Source organism: Clytia hemisphaerica, unplaced genomic scaffold (genome assembly GCF_902728285.1).
Source record: "Clytia hemisphaerica strain Z4C2 unplaced genomic scaffold, Clytia hemisphaerica genome assembly, whole genome shotgun sequence".
Lineage (NCBI taxonomy): Eukaryota > Metazoa > Cnidaria > Hydrozoa > Leptothecata > Clytiidae > Clytia > Clytia hemisphaerica.
This window is the reverse complement of record NW_027104378.1, coordinates 1,286,284-1,301,238: the sequence shown is the minus strand read 5'-3', so window position 1 is coordinate 1,301,238 and position 14,955 is coordinate 1,286,284.

Here is a 14,955-nt window from a genome sequence, read left to right as displayed (position 1 = left end):
TGGATATGTAGATACATAGATGTGTAGATATATAGATACATAGATACATACATACATGGATGCGTAGATACATAGATACATAGATACATGGATATGTAGATACATGGATGCGTAGATATGTAGATATGTAGATACATAGATACATAGATACATGGATGCGTAGATATGTAGATATATAGATATGTAGATACATGGATATATAGATACATGGATGCGTAGACATGTAGATATGTAGATACATAGATACATGGATGTGTAGATATGTAGATACATGGATGCGTAGATATGTAGATGTATAGATACATAGATACATAGATACATGGATGCGTAGACATGTAGATACATAGATACATAGATACATAGATACATAGATGTGTAGATGTGAAGATACATAGATACATAGATACATAGATGTGTAGATGTGTAGATATATAGATACATGGATATGTAGATATGTAGATACATAGATGCGTTGATATGTAGATATATAGATTCATAGATACATAGATACATGGATGCGTAGATATGTAGATATATAGATTCATAGATACATAGATACATGGATGCGTAGATATGTAGATATGTAGATACATAGATACATGGATGTGTAGATATGTAGATACATAGATACATAGATACATAGATATGTAGATACATGGATGCGTAGATATGTAGATATATAGATACATGGATGCGTAGATGTGTAGATATATAGATACATGGATGCGTAGATATATAGATACATAGATACGTAGATACATAGATACATAGATACATAGATATATTGATACATAGATACATAGATACATATATACATAGATACATAGGTACATGGATATGTAATATATCCAATAGATAAAAAGTATAGTATGTATTAGATAAAAGGATAATACATAAAGACCAGTGATACGTGGCATTCTATCCCATTCATTTGGTTGGGATTGCTTCCTCGATCCCAACTCATAAATCTTTCAGTGTTGTGCGTAGATTGATTCAGTCTCTTGGTTTTGTTCTCGATTATCTCAGTGTGTCAGTGGTATGAAAGATATTAGTCACGCTTGGGCTAACGGGGTTGCAGTCCGTTTTCCTCGATGATCTTCATGCGTAAATCTATTCAACGTGAATGGTATATGATGATTTTCCATTGACTGAATGCTGGTAGCTAGAGAATGTCTTTTCATGGTCTATTCCTGCGTAAGCACGTTGGACTTGAATGGATAATGTAGATTGTTTATTTTGGGATGAGTGATGTTTTCTCAAAATATCTCTACTGTCACATTACTCTTTGGAATAAAGTTGTGAGCCATAGAGTGACGTGGGCTTATGTGGAACAGCAAAACTCTTCTGTAAGACCTTATGTAAGCTTGTTAGAAATCGTCATTTTTGTCTAGCTTGAATTACTTTGATTTACATCCAAAAAAGATCAACTTTGTCGATATATTACGAAATGTCTTGATGAAAACCACTTCATTTTCAGTAAAAAGCCCCTGTGTATGTTTTAGAAAACCTAACTTTCCAATATTTAGCTTACAGGTTTTTTTACGAGCCATTAAGTTACATAACAATGTGTCTACGAAGGAATTTAAGTTGCGATTAGATAGCGAAAAACACACTTTTATCGCAATTAGAACCAAAATGTATAAAAAATACTTTAAAGTACCATGCTCAAACTTTAGAATCTCATTTTATCGAAACGTTTCATTCATTGAAATTCTTCTCCATGGAAGTATCATTTTTCATGTTTGGTTAAGTTGCGTAATTTCCGCAATTTTAGAAGCAAACGTTCGAATCTGTAGAAGCAATCTCTTACGCAAATCGAACATTTGTTTCCATAATTGCGAAACTTACTTAACTTAACCAAACATGAAAAACCTCTTTTGACTATTGATTTCTATTCTTTCTTGATCTGCTTCTATAGGTTTGTTGATTTCATCTCGTTGGATAGTGATGCTGCAGGAATCGAATACATCGACGCTTCCTCACTAAACTCCCCCTGGGATGGAGCGACCATTGAAAACTCACTCATGGTTGGTCATTCTCCGTACGATCGGTAGCTATGAACTGAAAATCGGTAGCAATACTAATTGCACCACAAGTTAACAGTCAAAGACACTACTTCAATTTCGTCAATGAAGACACGTGTCACACACTCAGCACATGCGCACATTGTAAACCATTCGACGGAGCAGCCATCGTTAGAACCAAAGGACTGACTTTAAATAACGCTCCCAATAGAGTTTCCTTCCCTTTCGTTCACGCAACTGTGATTGATGATTTGGATGGTTCGCTATCAGGACATGTTGGTGCATCTATCTTGCCGACGTCGGGTTATCTAGATCCGGCTGATTGTACACAGAAACCTGAGTACCCGTTCGGTGTTGATGGTTCCGTCTGTAAGACAACCAAATTTGCTGCAATATCTTGGAACGACAAGAGGTGCAGAATGACGCCCATCATAGATACTATAATTTCAATAATAATATTAATTTCGCTCCTTTGATGCTTCTTTTCACCTTTAGAATTACAGTTTCAGCCATAAAAAAGAGAAAAAATTACCCAAATATTTTCGTGCTCGCTTCGCTCCTGTTTTACAAAATATTTTAGTTTTAACTTTCCACCATTTACCCCGGGTGACTTTATTTTGGTTGACCCACAACACTACTGAACATATACAGGTATACACATATACACTACTGAGCAGAGAAATTTCGTTTTATTTCTTCCAATTGTTACCAGCACAATCTGAAAATCATAAAACCGATAGCATGGTGATTGTGGGGGATATTGGAAACCTTGAGAAAACAATATCAAAGATGAAAACACTTGTCTGTTAAAGCGCTTTTTGCTCAGCTTAGGGAGCGGTCATAAAGTATCTACTAGAGGGGGTGGAGGGTTTTAGGGGGGTGCCAAAAACTTTTGCCACCCTTAGGGGGGGTTCGAAAGTTTTTAGCAATCCTTAGGGGGAACTTCCGCCAGATTGATTAAAGATCATTTATCAGAGCCTTTCTTTCGGCCTAACGGCCAATCAACTTTTAAACTTTACATCAATCGTAATCTATTAGTATTATTTGTCTTTGCATGCTGGAAAAATCTCAATTTTTAAGAAATCTAAGAAATTTTAGTCTTGTTTTAAACAACTTCTGCACTTTAAACAGGAAGCACAGGGTCACCTAGGAGGTGCATTTTCCCTGCATTGTAGTCATTTTTAAATTTTTGTGATGGGCTTTTTAAGAACATGGTTTTCAGGTTTTAGCTAAATGAAAATTTTAAATTTTCTCTGTCGGCACAAACCGGTTGCGCCTCAGTTATAACACTCACAACAATAAAATTTTCCAAAAAGAACACACAAAGATTAAAGGATATAAATGAGATTTTAAAGTTTAGGAAGCGATGTTTGAAATCCAATTTCACATTTCATCTAACTCATGAACAAGCCAAAGGATTGCACGAGGGGGGATATTTAAGATTTTTTCTTAGGAAGGGGTGCGAAAAATTTTTTGACTTTTTTTTCAGATTTTTGGAAAAATCCTCCACCCCCTCTAGTAGATACTTTATGACCAATTAATCCCTTAATACAGCAGTCTAGGGCTGGGATAGAATCCTCGAAAATGTTTTTGCTCCCTTCGCTCGCAATTATCAATTTACAATCCTGTATAAAAAACTGTTAATAGTTCTCTTTAAACACCTCATGTTACAACTTTAAAAAGTGTCTCAAGAACAACCAAAAATTGTTGAATACTACAAAAACTTTGGAAAGGTGCACAAATTTGCATTGAATGAAGCGAGGACTCTCTAAAAATAAACAAGGGACGTTATATTTACCGCTATTTACTTTTTTCATCCATTTTCCTCAAGTTAACATTTGATCGTTATTTTAAACTGCCTTTAGATCCGCTATTTTAATTATGTATCATTCCATTGTTACAACTACGAGCGTTCAGTGAAATATGGGTATATCATAATTAGCCTGGAGTTCCATGCTATGATTTCTTATTTTATATACTGATTGCGAAATATATAGCATTGTATGGGCTGAGAGTTTCAATTTCCCAGATCCTAATAACGGTTGAAAACATAGCCAATCAAATTTTCTTATTCTTCTACTGGTCACACTTACTTGGAGAAAGCGCAAGTTCCGTAATTTGGTTTTTATTTTAGTAAGTGAGGATAGCTCTAAATTCAAATTTCCCACTGTAAATCTTTCGAGGCAGATATCTGCCTCACATCTGTATACAGGAAAAATACAGGACGGTTCTCCTGTCTATATCATATTATGCTAATTAAAACTTTGAATTTTTACAAGTTTACAAAAGACTATATTTGTAGCTTAGGTTCAACTGTTCTGATTTTTATTTCTAAGAGGTAGTAAAAAACCACCGTTAAATTTCTCTTACGATCCTTTATAACACGGGACCAATATTTGGCTCAAACATCAACAAGATTTCGGGATTTTTCTGAAACTTTAAACGGATATTGTGTGATAGAAGACTCCCGTAAACTTCACCTACTTTGCATTAATGTCTTTTACACATTTTCCGCTGGAATCTCTACAACAGTTTAGTCTTGAAATTTTTGTGCATTTATATGTGTGGCACAGAGAAAATGTCACTGTTATTTTTCTTTGTCGGCCATACCCCGGTCTTTTTATTTTTCATTTTGTTATTAATATTATTATAGAGACTTTTACAGTTATTTATAGGCGCACGGTGGGCCTCTAAACCGGTCGTCTTTACAATACCTTATCGAGGAAAAAATGTCGGGGGAAAGTGACGAAAATTTTGAGGGGGTGACGAAATTTTTCACCGACGAAATATTTCCCCGATATTTTATCACCCGACCAAAACTTGCACCCGATTCTTTATCCCCGACCAAAACATTTACCCGAAGTTTTATACCGCAACCAAATTTCAAATGTAATTTTTTTACACCTTTATTTACCGAAATTAGTGCTTTAAACGTCGAATTACAAGATCCATTTTCGAGTTAGTGAAGGAAACCATTTCTTTTGGACATTAGTCGGGGGAAAGTTACGAATTTGAAAATTTTCGAGGAAAAGTGACGAGTTTGAAATTTTGGTCGGGGGAAAGTGACGAAAATACCTCTTGGTGACGAAATTTTCCCCCGACGAAAAACAATCCCGACTAAATAAAACTCCGCCATTTTTTTCCCTGATAACCTTATGTATACTGTATATCCAGCTGCCATCATTTTGTAACTTTGTTTTCTCCTTTGCCTTCCTGCCTATCCCATTTTTTGATGGTTTCGCGTTCTTTCTTTTAGAAATCGTCAGTTACTTTATTTTAGCTTTAGTTTAGTTATTTGAGCCTCCACGAATGAATAGGCTTTTTATTAAAATATTAAATGCTATGAGATAATTAGTAGCATCTAGAAACTTTTGGTGAGGATATCGACCTTTCAGGACTAACATTCGCTAACCCTCCCTCTCCCAAATAGAAAAACGAGACAATATTCTTTAAAAACGACTTTTTTGACGATCTCCTTAGAGAGGTCAGCGCATTGGATGAAAAAGCTTCCTTTGATGTAGACTAGTAAACTAGCCGTTGAAAACAGACTCTATCTAAAAATTCAAGCTCAAAAGAAAAAGCATCGAAAAAGTGATGTTGCGTGTCTTTTTTGAATTTCAATTCTCCTTTTGCACGTACATTTATAGTTTACTTTTTATTATTATTATTGTATAGTTCTTATAGCCAGAGTAATTACAGACTTGTTTACAAGTCTACCTTTGATGAAAAATTGATTTTGGGGGACAAAATGTTTTCGATGAAGGCGGGCCGACAATAGCCAACTACCAGACCTTTTTGACAGAAATTAAAAAGTGGGGATGGAAAAAAGAAATGATTGGATTTACACCCTTCTTTATTTATAAGAACAATTCTATAAGAACATGAGGGTCAGATTTAGGCCCTCGGAACAATATTTATTCCAAAGAATAGAGGAACAAAAGAAATTTAAGAACAATCTCAGGTTAAGACCAAATTGTCCAAATTTATTGGATCTTATAGAAAAAACAAAACTTGTAGAAAGAAATATCCTTTGTCTGTGAACGAGACACCGACAAGACAATCGAATGTTGTAAACGACATTTTCGTTCGATTTCCTGATTATGTCATGCTTTCATTTATCAGTATTTTTAGTTAACTTTTCCAAACAAACAATTTTAATTTTTGTCTGTATTTTTTGGAGTGATATTTTTTGAACAGTCACTGCATGAAAAACTGGGATTTCGGTTTTCTTAAATCTGTAGAAATCCGTTTGAGAAAGGTCAGAAAACGTCTGAATGTGAAATTTCTGTCGCGTTTACTTTTGTAGTAAATATGATATTTATTTTGAGGAAATGTCTGAATGTGAAATTTCGGCATGTGAAAATATGAATGAACATGTGTTTATTTTATATTTACTACAAAAGAAATATCATATTTCCAAGAAATGATATTTCTACTGGGAAATGCCAAAATAAATCAAATTTACGTACAGTGCAGAATTGGGAAATCCCAGTTTTTCATGCAGTGAGTTGTTTTACAGTAAGTACACGTTTTTTTTTTATTAGAACCTAGTTTATAAGAACATATAGGCTGAAATTCGTCGAAAAATTAAGAACATCTTAAGAACATGCCCAGCCTCAGTTTGGAAAAATGACAAGAAACTACAATTTTTTCCTCTTTTTAAGCAGTTTTAACCGAATTTAGGGGTGGATCTTCAAAATTCGAGAGTCAAATATTATCCAAATTTTGCCAAATTTAAGTGCTCTTTATTTTGTATCATATTGTCGATTTAGAGTAGTCTGAAAAATTAAGAACGCATTTAAGAACATTTTAGGCTGAAAATTGCTAAAAAAATAAGCACATCCAGGCTCAGCCAAATTTTAGGTGTTCTAATAAAAAAAAAAACGTGTACTCTGCATTTATCGTGATGAAGACACTAGCAGCAAAGACAAACAGCAAACAAGGTATATTATTACATGAAGATTTGCTCTTTCTTTTATTGGACCTACCGGGAGGTCCTTTAATTTGACTGTTGTCCGTTCGTCTGTTAGCAGCTTTTCTCGGGATTGGCTCATTAGTTTTTTTTTATTTTTTGCACAATGATACAAATAGTCAGGCAGCTGAGGTCACATAAAAAAGTGCAGTAGCTACAAAGTTTGCGAACAAACTTTGAACAGTTGTTTTCAATAGATACGACCTTTCTGAACACAAAATCATCAACCGGACAGTTTGAAAATAATTACCGGACACGTCCGAAAATATTTTCGTATTTGATGACGTCACAAGCAAAATGAAAATTTTTATGAAAAAAAGCATAGACATATTATATACCAATCGACGCATTTTTTGACGTAGATTAAGAAAAAGGTCAGTAACTATGTCTGAAAATTTGATAATAAAAAGTTACAAGCTTCCGAAGTTTTGATGACGTCATATTTACACTTTCTTTAGGATCGATTTTCTCGAGTTAGGTTGAGAAATCATATATATCCACTTAAAAGTCTTCTATATCAATTTTTGAGAGCTTTCGAATGGCGGTCTTAGATTTCAATTTTGATAAGTTTGAATTTTTGATTTTTTTTTCGTCTCGGACAGGTAAAATTGAAGTACGGACATAAAGGAAAAGCGTTCTAACTTTTTATAGCAAAATTTTCAGATATGGTTACTGACCATTTTCTTAATCTACGTTAAAAAACGCTTCGATCGGTATATAGTATGTCTATGTTGGTTCTCAAAATTTTTTCAGTTAGCTTATGGGCACGCATGACGTCATCAGGTACTAAAATATTACCGGACACGTCCGGTAAGTAATTTCAACAACTCCGGTTGATGGTTTCTAGATATTTAGGTTGTATATTTTCAATTAAAAGTGGTTTGGGATTGTTCGCACCCCGTCCAATTTTTTTGTGACCTCAGCTGCCTGTCTAAAAATAGCAATGCCTGAAAAGTGACGGAGCCCGATTTTTGAAAAAAAATTTTGGGGGGCAAATTTGGGCCAAAAACTACCTAAAAATAAGGTTTTTTGGACTTTGTGCAAAATTGCATCATTAGTTTTTCCTGATTTTTGGTAGAAAGATAGAGTGCAAGGTACCCTAAAATGTGGCTGAAGTAATTTTTCTCGGAAAATTTTTTTTCGTCGTCAAATACGGATTTTTGCAAATTTGGGCCAAAAACTACCTAAAAATAAGGTTTTTTGGACTTGTTGCAAAATTGCTTCATTAGTTTTTCCTGATTTTTGGCAGAAAGATAGAGTGCAAGGTACCCTAAAATGTGGGTGAAGTAATTTTTCTCGGAAAATTTTTTTTCGTCGTAAAATACGGATTTTCGTTTTTTGGGGAAATTCCTTTTTACCATTTTCATGTTAGCATAGCAGCTTTTCTCGGGATTGGCTCATTAGTTTTTTTTAATTTTTTGCACAATGATACAAAATAGCAATGCCTAAAAAGTGACAGAGCCCGATTTTTGAAAAAAAATTTTGGGGGGCAAATTTGGGCCAAAAACTACCTAAAAATAAGGTTTTTTGGACTTTGTGCAAAATTGCTTCATTAGTTTTTCCTGATTTTTGGCAGAAAGATAGAGTGCAAGGCACCCTAAAATGTGGCTGAAGTAATTTTTCTCGGAAAATTTTTTTTCGTCGTAAAATACGGATTTTCGCAAGTTTGGGCCAAAAACTACTTAAAAATAAGTTTTTTTGGACTTGGTGCAAAATTGCTTCATTAGTTTTTCCTGATTTTATGCATAAAGATGGAGGGCAAGGTTCTCTAAAAAGTGGCTGAAGCAGTTTTTTTTCGGAAAATTTTCTTTGGCTGTAAAAATCGGATTTTCTTATTCGGGGAAATTCCCTTATATCATTTTTAGGGAAAAAGAGCATTTCTTGCGATTGGATTGATATTTTTTTCTGAATTTTTGCACTTTGATGTAAAATGGTAATATTTAAACTCTGATGAAGCCTGATTTTCAAAAAATAATTTATTTGGGCAAATTTGGGCCAAAAAGTGCCTAAAAATGGGATTTTTGGACTTTGTGTGAAATTGCTTCATTATTTTTTTCTGATTTTTGGGACAAAGATGAAGGGCAAGGTTCTCTAAAACGTGACTGAAGTAGTTTTTTTCGGAAAATTTATTTTGGCCGTAAAAATCGGATTTTTTTATTTGGGGAAATTCCCTTTTGTCATTATTAGGGAAAATGAGCATTTCTCCCAGTTTGCAGAGTATGGCGATGCTGCACTCGAGGAAAAATTCGGAATTACCAAGTTCCGCACTGGAAAAACGCACCTGATGAATTTTGGTCCGGAAAAGGTGCACCTATACCTCGGAAATTCGCCCAAAAAGAGGCAAAAAATTGCTAAAATTACCTGCACTTGAGGAAAAAATAGCTGAACTCTGCACTTGAGGTTAAGAACTCGTCTGAACTTGCACTTGAAAACCTCAAATTTTTGCACCTGCACTCGACTTTTTCCGAGTTGTGCACTCGAGATCTCGAGCAAACGTGCCACACTCTGCAAACTGGCATTTCTCGAGATTGGCTTGGTATTTTTTTCTTATTTTTTATATAGTGGTAATTTGGGTAGAAAAGTGCCGAATGTTTGTTTTTTTTAGACTTTTTTGACTAATTTGAGCTCTGATACTCACGGTAATCTATTCAAGCTGCTCACTACACTTTCTTATTCCCTTGCTATTTGTCCTATTTTTTTCTGATTTTGATCGACAGGTAGGTCCATTCAGCATGTTGCTTGTTCCTTCTTTCTCTCCGTGACAAGAAAAACCCGAATTTTTGTGAAATCTGTCACCCTCTCTAGGGGTGCTCTAGGGTATGTTTTTCCGCGTAGACTAATGGAGATACACTGAATTTATTTCTTTTCTGATTCTAAATATGGGTTTAAAAAAATTACATACGTTAATTGGGTATGACTCAGCCTCATTTCCACAATGGCAGATTTTAGAATTTTTCACCTTTTCTAACCCTCCAGCTGGGAAAAAATTATTTTCTAGACATATTATCTTATTATATACCAATCGATCAAAAATTTTATGCTGATTAAAGACTGGTCTCTGCGATTGCGCTTTTTCGGGAAAAAGTTTCCACCACGTTGTTCTGAGCAAAGGATTGTTTTCTAAAGACTGATTTGTTTATTTGGCTTTCTAGCACTTTAAAATTGGCTGAAATGTTAATTTCGTTGAGAAATTTAATAATGAAACTCAAAATCGTAATGCCGAGTTATAACTCTTTAACTCGGAATTTTGAAAAGGATTCGCAAGTTTTGCGAAATTCAATGTTCTCGGAAATAAATATTTTGACTGATTCGCGAATATTCATTCCCAGCAAAAACAATTCTACAAATCCCTTAGTAGTATTTCGCTCCCTACAACTTAAAAGAAGCTTTTTAAGTCTTTTAACCATTATTTTTGTTGAGGAAAACCCAATTTGGCGAAAATTAATTCCGACAACATGAAATTTTGCAAAATACACAAAATTTCGCGAATTACTTGACTCGCAAAATTTTTTGACATTAAAGTGTACGGAATGGATGTAAATTGAAACATTATTATTGTGTAAGAGGTTTATGTGAGTTTTTTCATCCACATAATCCATAATTACCAGATCAAACTTTTAAGATATTATTTTTACAAGGCTATATTTAGCCATTTATTGGGCATTTTCCAAGATTTTTTGGCGGGCCTTAAATTGATTACGATAGCAATCTTACCCGTAGTAGTAATTTCTAGGACTCGCACCAAGACTTTGATAAGAACCCGAGCCATAACGAGACAAAAATGAGCGAGAAAATTCTTACTATTGGTCATTACAGCTTGAATTTCGCAGAAATTTGAAAACCTTTAAAAATCGTACTTGGGGGGGGGGGCAGACTCAAACAGACTCGAGGGTGTCGAGGGGACGAGGAGATCGGAGTTTTTGGGATTCTTTTGTGATTTATAGAAATGAGATTCATAGAAATTTCTGAGACAAGAGATATTTTCGGTATTTTTTGAGAATTTTTTCGAGAAAAAAAAACTCAACCCCTGATACTCAGGGTATTCGGGTGGTGGGTAAAAACTCGAAGGGGTTCAATGTCTTTGTCAATGTCAATGTATAATTCTTCACTCCCACGGCATTCTTTCTCTACAGTCATAAACGGCTTTAACCTCCGCATCATATTTTTCCGGGCGCTAATCTTTACGGACGATCGTCTAATTAAGCCCCATCGATAAAGGGAAATTGCGTCAAATATAAGAAAGTTTGGACCCCCTAAAAGAGCAACGCAGGCTTTTTAATCCCTCCAATATGGCTAAGATTAACTCCCGTATTAATTTTTAGTATTGAAAGATTCAGGTTAGCTTGACTTCTATTTTGGAAAAAAGAAATTCTTAAAATGGTTCTACAGTAATCGTCCAATTAACGGACGCTCTAATAGGGTGTACCTCTGATTAGCGGACAATTCTATTTTCCCGGGCCTTTTCCTAATCAAATTATTATAAAAAAGGTGGATATTCAATTAGCGGAACTTCCAATTAGCAGACAGAAAGTTATATTTTTCTCTCTAATTAGTGGACTTATTTTTGGGCCTACCTAGAGGTCCTATAAAATAACATTTCCTTTCGTCTGTTCGTTCGTCCGTCCGTCTGTTACCAGCTTTTCTCGTGACCGGCTCATTACTTTTTACTGATTTTGGCATAAAGATGCAAAATAACAATGCCCGGAATGTGATGGAGACCGATTTTCGAGAAAAGAAATTTTCCGGCCAAAAATCCTGGAAATATGCCGGAAAAACTGTTGTTTTTTTTTGCAATTTCTCGAGATTGCATCATTAGTTTTTTCTGATCATTGCACAAAGATACGTATCAGCAATGCCCAAAAATTAACCGAGTCCGATTTTTGATGAAACTGGAACATGCCGGAACAGTCGATTTTTCTTGAATTTCTCGAGCTGTAGTTGACAATACTATCCTGAAATTTTGAACACTGATGCTAAATGGCAATCTCTGGAATGTGACAGAGACCGATTTTCGAAAAACATTTTTTCGGCCGAAAATACTGGAAATATGCCGGAAAACCAGCTTTTTCGCAACTTGATACTTCATCATTGTTTTTTTTTCTGATTTTGCTTGAAAATGTGTATTAACGATTATTCGATGAACCTTTTTTCTGAAAATGACGTTTTCCAGATTTTCATTGGTCTTAATTATAACATTTCTTTATTTTTTTTTCACACAAAATATTGTTGATAGCAATATTCCCAATATTTTCAAGAAATTTCCGGAACAGCCGATTTTCGTGCCAGAAAAATAGTTTTCTACAATTTCTCAAGTCTACTCAATATTTCATTCATACAGCAGCATATGAACAAAACATACAAAATGTAGTAATTTTGAGACAGAAGTGCCATGTTGAAACTTATAGTTTATAGAAAGTCTTCCAAGATCGATATTCTGGAACGCAAAGAGCCTATCATTTAACAAGAGTAAAACGGATGCAAAGAGTAAAATATTTCTATATTCTTTTTCTAACTTACAGAACATTGGTGTCACATGGTAAGAAGCCTGGTAGTGGAAATTGTGGGCTATGTGGAAAGATATACACAAATCGTACCAAATCAAGACACTGTGAATGTGGTCATTTTTTGGGAGGAAAATATACTCCAAAACTATCGAACCCTGCTGAGCCAGGCAACGTCAAGGTCTACGAAAGTGAAAACAGAATATTCATGTCCTTCCGGTCCACTGCTGGAAAAAGAAATTTTTGTTTTTTGGATCCATCCACTGGTGAATCACAATGCTACCAAGCAAAATGCCAGCAACATAGGTCATCACTTGAAGCAGATGGGAAGTTGAAGGTATTCACCTGCGAACACCTGAACACCCCGTTAACCGATCCGGTGTATGTGGTAGAACGACCGTCATCAAGACAGGGAAGATAAATTATATCACAATTTCACCCAAAGGTACCGGTGCTCAAGATGGCTATGTACACGTTTCATGTGTGAAGGGGAAACTTGTTTGCAGTCTGAAGTCCTGTAAACCTGAGAAAAAATTAAAGACAAAACAGGTAAATTTCTATCAGTAGTAACAAGCCTTTAAGTGTCAAATTCTGCCGTCACCGTAGATAAAAGTTTCTATTCGTACAGTTTGGTTCCAAAAAATCAACAAAACAAATTGCTATCGTCCTGTTTATTATCAGTGGAGGGCCTTTATACTACTTGATCGAATTGATTGTTAATGTTACCCGGGGGGGGGCAGTGGGTTTGCGGACTGACGGTATGTGCGGGCCAAAAATTGGCTTTTAAAATTGCACCCTTACAGTGCAGCAAAAATCAGTGAAAATCATACCCTTAGAGTGCATTTCCCCCAAATTTTCGATCCCTTTCGTTCAAAAAATGGTCAAAATTCTAGCATTTTTGGTCAAAATATCTAGATTTTTCAAGAATTTTCCGAAATTTCTACCCTTACAGTGCATCTCTAGTTTTTCCGACCCTTACAGTGCATTTTAAACATATTGGAAAAGGTACCCTTAGGACCCGCACATACCCGTCGGTCCTTTTGCCCAGCCGCCCCCCCCGGGTAATGTTATTACAATTTTTACAAAGAGGCATATATTATTTAGTCATGGGGACCCTATTTTTAAGGGTAATGTATAATACGATGTGATTTTTTGCAGTTCAATTTCAAGACCTAAAGAAAAAGATTAAACACCCGTGTCACAGACCCGGTGGGGCCCCAAACCCACCGGAAAATTCGGCCTAAATTTCGTCCCCGGCGGGAAAAATAGCCTACAATTTCAGCCCCACTGGGAGATTGACTTTGATTTCATCCCCATTCGAAATCAAATGGAAATAAATCCAAAACCAAAAGTCCAAAACCATCCCCACTGGATTTTTGGAGCTGGAAACAATAGGTTTTCTATCCCCGTTGGGGTTTCAATAGAAACTTTTATCCCCACTGTGAGAAAAAGTTCTACCGGACAGGACAGGGGTATATTAAAGCTAAAGACATTTTCAATGTTATGAACAGAAAAAGTCTTGTCAATATCTTTCATTGGGTCTGAAATATCTAAAACCGTTCAATACGCGTTTTATACTGTAACTTACTCAAATGTGACAACCTTTTGTAACTTTAGAGGAGTTATTCATGTTATAACTAACCTTTACCAATAAGGAACCGCTTTTTTATCGCGATTTAAAAACAAAGAAAAAATTTGGTTTGTGAAAAGGCACTGGCTACGGAAAATAGTGTCTTACTTAAAAACGGAATTTTTTTTCAAAATCGAAAAACTTATCGCGATTTCTTACCAAAAAACTTATGTTCAAAGTTTCTTTTGCTGTAAATAAAAGGCAAGTTGTGATTTGCATACTTTTTCTATCACGTTACCATGTTCGACCCTTGGGATTGGTTCCTTTTCTAGTCACATGATTAAAAACTGTGTAAAACGAATCCATTTACGTACAAAAGCTCTAAATGATAACAATAGAAAGAAACAAAAGCCTTCTGTAGATCGGGGTTATTTATATTGAATGCTTTTTGTAAATTAAAACAAAAAGCCCGTTGGGCGTGAAGGCCCAGCGAAAAGTAACGTGTTGAAAACGAGCGTGCCAAACAGCAAATGTATGACCCTGTTGACATGGATCAAAGTGTACTCGGGTACCTAATAGCTGGGGTTTGGAACAAGCGGGGGATGGGAGGTTCGAAACTTAATAAGCAGGGGTGTTGGAATAAAAATGTCCTAGGTGGAAAATTTCCATAAATTATGCGCGCCCATAGAAAAATATAAAAAAAACCTAAAGGCCCTATCGCTAGCGCTAGGCCAAAAAAAGAGGTGTCATGTACTGACTGCTTGCCTCTTCTAATCAGCGAAAAAACAATTAGGTTACACATCAGGTTAGAAACTACATTATAGTACCCTTCATGTTCAGTCATTTGTTTGGTCATTTTCTGTCGACTAATGCGATCTAAAAATTATG